Below are 8,055 nucleotides of genomic sequence, written 5' to 3'. Positions count from 1 at the left end.
TCAAGGGCCAGGGACACCGCCCGCTCCGACCCCAGGAAGAACACGGCCTTCCCAGACATCTTGGAGGCTGCGACAATGGCTGAGGAGCCGACTACCCCAGCCATCGCCCGCACGCACTCCTCGATGCTCATTGTGGGGTGAGTGTTGCTCTTGACCCCGTGTTTTCTCGTAATCAATCTGAAAGGTGGCAGGGTAGCAGGAGGCGTAGGACGTGCCGTAAATGTCGACGCCGCCTGCGCATATGTCTTTGCTGGCCCTGACACCGGCGTGGATGGGGTCGCCATCATGGGGTCCCTTTAAGCGCTACACCCACCCCAAAATCACAGGACTTAATGGTCTTAATTGGCCTCGTTCAAAAGACTTAGCAGAGGAGCTCTTAACGAAGAGCACCTGTCCCCTGGTTGAAAATTGGGGAGGGGCCTTGCTCCCTCTGCTCAGTTGTCTTAATTGTTTTATTGTTTTTTTCCAATCAATTTGGGAGGAAGGGCTCTCAGAGAGAGAGGGGAGAAACAGAGAGTAACAGAGAAAGAGAGAGGGGGGTGGGAAGGGGGGGGAATCTGCGAGGGCAGGTCTCCCCTCGCAGCTGTGTGTGGGTGCATTCCCCAGATGGCAAAACAAAAATAGTCTTTGGGGTGGTCTTCGGTTGAGGGGAGAAGATGTCTTCTCCTGGTGCAGCTGGAGCCACACAGGCACACACTCCCAACGATGTTAATTACGGTGGATTAATTGTTTCTTCAGTCTGGTAGCTCCAGCTATCCCAGGCTAGGCAATGGGGGAGGGGTGCTTCAAAGGTTTGTGGCGCCTAGTTGTAAGCAAGACCCCCACACACACTTCCACAGACACACACCCCCCGCGAAGGTCCGGCCCCTGACTGGTCTTCTTTCCTCCCCCCACCGATACAACAAAGTCTTTTAGGGACTGCACCAATACACCCACCTGTAGAATGGGATAGTCTCCCTCCTTCCACACTGGATGTTGTTGTTGGTCTTTCCCCCTCTCTCCAACTCTTTGTAGAAATGGTAAAGTTGTTCAAGTTTTCTGCTTTTTCCTCCTCTCCCTCTGGGTGAAAGTTGGTGGTGAAGCCCCTTCCTTCCTTCCTTCTCTTCGTGGGCTGATTCACAGTACCAGCCAGGAGCTACAACAGGAGCTGCTCTCCTCACTGCTCACTCAGCCAACTGAGCAGGACACGCCTCCAAAGCTCCACGATTGGTCCTTTTGCAGGAAACTCTTTTTGGGAGTAAACAAAGCACGTTAAACCGTGCCCACCCCCCCGATCTGGGGGAAACACCAAACATTTACAGGCCTTTTTATTTTTTTTGTGGTATTTTTGCGTTTTTTTTGGGGGCACAAAAACATTTCTTTTCTCCAAGTGCCCCCTATAAAAGGGGAGGGGACATTAAAAGCATCTGCAATTAAAACAAATTAACTTAAAAAGATAACATCAAATTAAAATTGTGTTGCCGGGCGTGATGATGCTCTCCAGTCCCTCCGGTGCCCACCTCTCGCGGAAGGCCACGAACGTACCAGTGGATCCCGCGTGCTCCATCTCGAGGGACACCCTGGACCGGATGTATGTGCGGAAGAGAGGAAGGCAGCCTGGCTGAACGATCCCCTCGACCGCCCGCTGTCTGGACCGGCTGATGGCACCCTCGGCCGTGCCCAGGAGCTGTCCTATGAGGAGGCCCTCGGAACTACCCGCTCCCCTCCGCATAGGGTGCCCAAAGATCAGGAGTGTGGGACTGAAGTGCAGCCAGAATTTCAGTAGCAGCCCCTTTAGATAGCAAAACAGCGGCTGCAACCTCTGCACTCAATAAAAACATGGAACACGGACTCTTCCAGACCGCAGAAATTGCAGGCGGCCTAGGAGCCCGTGAACCGGGTTAAAAATGTATTGCTCCGTGCACCACCCTCCAGGCCAAGTCCCTGACAAATAGTGGGAGGACCCCTGCGTAGAGTGCCCTCCATTGGGGACCCCCGCCTCCTCCGGACGGCAAGATGGTACGCCATGGCGTGTCCGGAAGGCAGGCGAGGATGGCAAAGTTGAGCGTGTGCAGGAGCAGCCCGTACAGGAAACCGCTCCGCGCGGAACTGAAAGGCACGGAGGGGATTTCCCCGAGGCTGCTCAAGTTATGAGGCACCGGCCCCCGAGGGAGGTTCCGGGGTTTGGCGCCGATGAGGAATTCCGTACGGACGGGGGTCAGTTCGGACGGGATCTCCCCACGTGCTTGAGCCTCCTCGATGCACCTAACGGAGTCGGGGCCCAGAGCTCTTTGTAGCGACTCGATGGCATCGGCCGCGTGGCGGACGTTGGCAGAATTTAGGCGCCGCGCCAGCGTGTCTGGCGCCATCCAGCCCGCTCCTCCGCCATCGAGCATGTCCCTGACCCTGGTCACCTCACCAGCCACAGCCCTCTCGTCCGACCGCCACAAAAAACATCGATCGTGGAGGTACAGATTCCCGAGTAGCGGCTCCTGCAGGACAGCCGCCACTCCAGCCGGTGGAGAGCTGCGCTTGGTGGAGACTTTGTTCCAGACCCTGATGAGTTCCTTATAAAAGACATGCAGCTCCCGGAGGGCGGTCCTGACGCCCCACACACTCACAAACAGAAGCTGCGTGTCATAGTTGAGGCCGTGCGGCTGGCGGAAGAACTACGTCGCCAGAGCACGCCACCTAGGAGGGGGCTCAAAGTAAAGGTATCTCTGCAGGGTCTGAAGATGGAAATTCGCGAGCTGTGTGCTGACGCACACCAACCACTGACCGCCATCCCCAAGCGGGAGCCTCAAATCCGCCGCAGAGACCCAGTGCTTCCTGTTGATCCAGAAGAAGTCCAGCAGCTTCTTCTGTATCTTGGCGACAAACGCAGGTGGAAGGGTCAAAGTGTCCAGCCGGTACCACAACATGGCGGCCACCAGCTGATTTATGACTAGCGCTCGACCCCTGTAGGACAGCACTCGGAGCAGTCCTGTCCAGCGCCCTAGGCGAGCGGTGACCTTGGCCTCCAGCTCCTGCCAGTTCGCCAGCCAGGCTTACTCGTCGGGGCTAAGGCAGACTCCCAGATAGAGGAGATGGGTCGTGCTCCAGGCCAAAGGCCTGAGCTCCTCCGGCTGGAAGTCCACCCGCCACTGACCCAACAGGAGTCCGGAACATTTTTCCCAGTTGATTCTGGCGGAGGATGCGTCCGAGTAAATCTCCTGGCACTCACGTATCCTCCGCAGGTCAGCGGGATCCTCTACCGCGAGGAGCACGTCATCGGCGTAAGCCGAGAGGACGACCTCCACGCCCGGCCCTTGCTGACCCAGTCCCGTCAACCTCGTCCACAGGAGGCGCAGGAAAGGCTCCAGGCAGATGGCGTATAACTGGCCTGACATGGGGCATCCCTGGCGCACCCCTCTCCATAAGCGAAGGGGCGCCGTCAAGGACCCGTTAACCTTAATCAGACACTCCGCGGCGGTATTCAAAAGTCGGATCCGGGGGACGAAATGCGTCCCGAACCCGAAAGCGCGCAGAGATCCGAGCAGATAGTCGTGATCCACACTGTCGAACGCATTCTCTTGGTCGAGGGATAGGAAGGCGACTGACAGACCAGCCTCCTGGGAATAATGGATGAGGTCCCGGACCAGATGGATGTTATCGTGGATTGTCCGGCCCGGAACGGTGTAGGACTGGGCGGGGTGGATCATGTGGTCCAGCACGGCACCAAGGCGAGCAGACATCGTCCTAGCGAAGATTTTGTAGTCCGTGCTGAGGAGGGAGACCGGGCGCCAGTTCTTAAGGAGGCGGAGATCGCCCTTCTTAGGCAGCAGGACGATGAATGCCCTGCGCCAAGAGCGGGGCATCTCCCCGTTCGCCAGACTTTCCCCCAGGACCCGCGCGTTTTCGACCCCCAGGACATCCCAGAACGGCCTGTGGAACTCCACGGTCAGCCCGTCCAGCCCCGGGGATTTTCTCCTCGAGAGCTGGTCGAGGGCGCCGGTTCGCTCCGCCAGGCTTAGCGGAGCTTCCAGATTTTCGGCGCCCTCCGGGCCGACCTACGACAGGTCCTCCCACAAAACTCTACGCGCTTCCTCGCTGGACGGCTCCTGACAGAACAGGGCCCCGTAATATTCACGGGCCCTGTTGTTGACGCCCTCCGGATCCGAGACAAGAGCCGTCGTCGGCCAGCAGCGTCAAGAGCTGCTTACGGATACCCTGTCTTTTTTCCAGCGAGTAGAAGAAGGGGGAGCCGCGGTCCAGATCCCGCAGGAACCGGATCCGCGACCTCACGAACGCGCCTCGGGAACCGACGAGCTGCAGGTCCTTCAGCACGGCCATCTTCGCTTTGTACGCCGTCCGTAAGGGCCGGGATCCAACGACTTGACCGAGACGGGAATCTAGATCGAGCACCTCTTTTTCTAGGCGCCCGACCCTGGCCGCCCGCCTCTTTGTCGACCCCCTCGCGTACTCTTGTCAGAATACGCAGACGTGAGCCTTGCCCACGTCCCACCATAGCCTCAAGGAGAGGAAGCCCCCCTGCTTCCTTCTCCAGTCGGCCCAGAAACGACGGAACGAGTCCTGGAACCGCACGTCCTCCAGCAGCTGGTTGTTAAAATGCCAGTACGCGGACCCCATCCTCGCACGGAGCGAAGCGAGCTCCGCCCTCACCAGGTGGAGGTCCGAACACGCCGGGACGCAGGAAACGTATGCCCGAGACACAAAAAGGCGGTCGACTCTGGACCATCCTACTCCAGGCCTCACCCAAGTAAAGGCGCTGGAGTCGGGATGGAGATTTCGCCAGACGTCCACCAAGTCGAAGGACCCGACCAGGTCCCTCAACTTCTCCATCGCCATCATGCACTGCGGGCACCGGAGCAGTCCCTCGCCTCGAGAGTGCAGTTAAATTCCCCCCCCCCGAGGACAATGCAGTCGCCGACGTCGATGGAGCCAAGTGCGGACACCTCTTCGAAGAAGCGCGTTTGCTGCAGGCCGGGCTGAGGGCCGTACACGTTCACGAGATGGAGCGGCACGTCCCGCTGGCGAACCGTTACGTAGAGCAAGCGGCCTGGCACGGGCTCCTCGACACGTAAGATCTCCGGCTGAAAATGTGGGGCCAGCAAGATGGCCACCCCACTAGAAGTGGTGGTGAGGTGGCTCATGCGGTGCTCACCTTGCCATTCCAGGGGCCACGTGGCTTCGTCTCCCGGAATAGTGTGGGTTTCTTGCAGGTAGCACTCCGCACATTTCCCCTCCTGCAGGAGCGAAAAATTGTTAAATCAACGGCGTGCCTCTCTGCTGCCGTTGACGTTGAGGCTGGCTATCGTTATCTTCATGACAAAAGCATACTGATAAGGGCCCGCCCGCGGCCATGGTTTTAGCGGCAGCGCGGACGGACGCGACGAGCAGCCCCAGCTCAGACCATCTTTCCAGGGCCAGACGGGCTCGGTCGCGGCGACCCCTGCACTAGACCAAAAAGTCCCGGAGTTCCTTTGCAGGAATGAGGAGGGCCTCAGCGGCGGACGCGAGCAGATCCACCGCCTCACTGGCGATGGACTCGAGATCATCTCACGCGTCCTCCACCGAGTCCCCGTCCCCCTCCGGGAGGTTGCCGCTAGCAGCCAGCCCCTCGACCGCAGGAGTTACGGTAAACGGCCAAGCCGCTCCATCCGGCCCTGTTTCTGCCCCGATCCCACCCCCAGGATCGTCGGCAGAGGAGTCCCCACTGGGCTCTTTTAAAATTGGTGCTGGGTCGGGAAGCGACAGCGGAAGGGGTTCCTCCTCTGCCCCAGGAGCCGGGGAACACGGAGAGACCCGGTTTAGGAAATTCTCCAGGTCCTCCAAGTCCCTCAGCTCCAAAGTAAGGGGCGAGGTTTGTTGTTCTTCCCCCTCCCCGCCGCCACCCCCCGGCCCAGCGTGTACAGAATCATTAAAATTCAACATTTCCGTTTGTGCCGAGTCGAGCAAGTCCCGGGGGAAGTCGGTTATTGGCTGGGCGGGCTCAGGTGCGGTCTTTTCGGCCCCGCCCGCCTCAGTCCCCGGGACGCTCGGCCCGGCGCCAAGGTATTCCTCCGCTGGCCCCACGCCGCCAACGACGGGCAGATCTTTCACGCCATCCCCGGGAGGCAGAGGCTGGCAGCTTCGACTGCCTCACGCTCTCCGGGGACAGATTCCTTTTGCCTACGGCGCAGTTTGGGGGCGCCGGTGCTCGACGCGGGACACGCGGAGGGCACCGACTCCTCCGCAGAGGGATGTTGTTCCCCCTCAACCTCATTGGAGCGGCGCCTCCCTTTTTTTCCTGAGGGTGCGCGGAGGCAGGTAGACCCCCATGTCTGCCGAGGCCTCCCGCTCCACCCCCCCTTTTCCTTTTCTTGCCCGCGCCAGGGCCCCTCTGTGGTATTGTTCAAGGGCTCGGGCACGGGCTCAGGGCAGCCCACACTCGCCGATGACCAGGTTGACCCGAGCGCGGTAAACAAGTTGTTTGGCGCACCGAGGGGACCCACCTCTATATGTTTCACCTTGTTCCGCGCCCTCTTTCCGGTCGGACGCTCTCCCTCCCCCCCGCTGGAGGCCGTGAAAACAAAGGCCTCCGACAATGCCCGCGCCCCAACGGCTCCCGGCACGCGGACGCAACTACGGGGAGGGGTGGCGGCGCAAGCCTTGGCCGCCCTCGATGGTTTGGCGGACTTGGAGGCGGGGCAGTTCTTACGAACATGCCCTACCTCCCTACAGGCATGGCACCGCACGCCGTCCGACGTCCAGAAGACGCGGTAGGCAGTCCCCTCGTGCACCACATTAAAATGCCCTTCCGTCGTCTCCTCCCGCGCCAGCCGGACAAAGAGCTGTCGGTGGAAGGAGAACACGTGGCGCAGGCTGTTCTCCCTGAGGCCGAGCGGTATGGGGTTAATCCCCGACCTTACCTTCCGCAGTTGTTGTAGGTGAGGGAGGAGGAGCTCAGCGGGAACAAAGGGCGGGACGTTCGATATAATGACCCTCTGCGCGGTGGCCTCGAGAGGGTCCACCGGCAGGAATGTCCCGCCCACCGTGAGCCCCTTTTCGAGGGCCAGGGACACCGCCCGCTCCGACCCCAGGAAGAACACGGCCTTCCCAGACATCTTGGAGGCTGTGACAATGGCCGAGGGGCCGACTACCCCAGCCATCGCCCGCACGCACTCCTCGATGCTCATTGTGGGGTGAGTGTAACTCTTGACCCCGTGTTTCTTAGTTATAGTTCTGAATGGTGGCAGGGCAGCAGGTGGCGCAGGAGGTGCCGTGGATGTGGATGCCGCCTGCGCATAAGTCCTCACTGGCCCTGACACCGACATAGATGGGGTCGCATTCACGGAGTCCCTTTAAGGGCTGCACCCACCCCAAAATCACAGGCCTTAATGGTCTTTAAATGGCCTCGTTTATCGACTGAGCGGAGGAGCTCTTAACGAGGCACACCTCTCCCCTAGTTGACAATTGGGGAGGGGCCTTGCTCCCTCTGCTCAGTTGTCTTAATTGTTTTATATTTTTCCAATCAATTTGGGAGGAATGGCTCTCAGAAAGAGAGGGGACAAACAGAGCGTAACAGAGAAAGAGCGTGGGGGGTGGGAAGGGGGGAAACTGCGATGGCAGGTCTCCCCTGGCAGCTGTGGGTGGGTGCAATCCCCAGATGGCAAACAAAAATAGTCTTTGGGGTGGTCTTCGGGTGAGGGGAGAATTATGTCTTCACCTGGTGCAGCTGGAGCCACACAGGCACACACTCCCAACGATGTTCAATACGGTTATTAAATCTTCTTCAGCCAGGTAGCTCCAGCTATCCCAGGCTAGGCAATGGGGGAGGGGTGCTTCAATTGTGTGTGGGGCTTAGTTGTAAGCAAGGCCCCCACACACATTTCCACACACACACACTCACCGCGATGTTCCGGCCCCCGACTAGTCTTCTTTCCTCCCCCCACCGATACAACAACGTCTTTTAGGGACTGTACCAATACACCACCTGTAGAATGGGAGAGTCTCCCTTCTTCCACACTGGATGTTGTTGTTGGTCTTTCCCCCTCTCTCCAACTCTTTGTAGAAATGGTAAAATTGTTCACGTTT

The sequence above is a fragment of the Pristiophorus japonicus genome, unplaced genomic scaffold (assembly GCF_044704955.1).
Source record: "Pristiophorus japonicus isolate sPriJap1 unplaced genomic scaffold, sPriJap1.hap1 HAP1_SCAFFOLD_109, whole genome shotgun sequence".
Classification (NCBI taxonomy): domain Eukaryota; kingdom Metazoa; phylum Chordata; class Chondrichthyes; family Pristiophoridae; genus Pristiophorus; species Pristiophorus japonicus.
Note: the sequence above shows the minus strand (reverse complement) of the source record.